At 38.7% G+C, this 963-nt stretch overlaps 1 long non-coding RNA gene across 1 annotated transcript; it reads right to left on the bottom strand.

The window, feature by feature from the left end:
• Positions 1-460: 460 nt before the first annotated feature.
• Positions 461-753, bottom strand: LOC111240198. The gene is made up of 3 exons (XR_002665918.1): positions 723-753; positions 575-630; positions 461-493 (listed from the first exon to the last, which is right to left on the bottom strand). It is a non-coding gene; the product is annotated as an uncharacterized LOC111240198 (long non-coding RNA).
• Between the last annotated feature and the right edge of the window lie 210 nt (positions 754-963).

The raw sequence follows: 963 nt of genomic DNA, 5'->3' as shown, positions 1-963 counted from the left end.
CCTCAGCCCCCCTTACTGGTTCTCTACAAAAATAAACTGTGATTCTCATCCTATTTGGTTTCCTGAGTCTGCATCTTGTGGTCCCACATTCAGTATACTTAACAATATCAGGAATGCCCAGAGGGAATTTCACGACTTCTGTCACACAGTGACCTCACAAAATACATTTTTGGTCATGACTCACAAATTCATTCACTAATTATGGCACAATTTAACCAAAATATCTATAAGGATAAAATGAAGTGATGTGTCTGATTAGATGTTTGCACATGTTTCATTTTAAAATAGAGGAATGCATTTTGACACAGTTGTAGAAACAATTCACTGACCAGCCTGAGGGGGGGTATAATAATATCACCCTTACTATCCTGCTTCCTTACCCAGAGTGATGTACTGGCCCTCAAAGTTCAGATCTTTGAGAACCACAATAATCTGGCTCCCCTCTGGTGAGGGCTCCGTCCATCGACTCACCTCACAGCCCTTAATGTCGTACCTGACGACACAGAACACATGTCAGACAACATGAACTGCTCCTAATGTTACTCCCTCTGTGTTATTTCTACTGGCAGCTTACCTGGCATTGATCCGATCATCTGGATAAAACACACTTTGCATAACAATGAAGTATTTCTGCAAAGGACAAGTGGAACAGACAAGGTTCTTTATGATCATTGGTAACATCCTGTTATAGAAGTAGAGCAGTGATAAAATGTGATGTGTACCTTCCGTCTGTGTGGGATCTTGATCCTGTGGACACCTGGAAAACACAAGAGAAAACACTCAGTCCAGTGCAACAGTTTATTTACTCAAGTACTGAGTTAATATACAATGACTCTTCCCATTCTGTGCTACTTTATACTAATACTGTACATTTTACAGCCTTAGTTGTTATCAATATTTTCCAAATTAAGTTTTACATTAAAAAATATATGATAAGTTTATGAAGTACAACACTGTGTTAAA

This window comes from Seriola dumerili, unplaced genomic scaffold, assembly GCF_002260705.1.
Source record: "Seriola dumerili isolate Sdu_G_001 unplaced genomic scaffold, Sdu_1.0 BDQW01021215.1, whole genome shotgun sequence".
NCBI classification, from domain to species: domain Eukaryota; kingdom Metazoa; phylum Chordata; class Actinopteri; order Carangiformes; family Carangidae; genus Seriola; species Seriola dumerili.
This window is presented reverse-complemented; position numbering and strand designations above follow the sequence as displayed.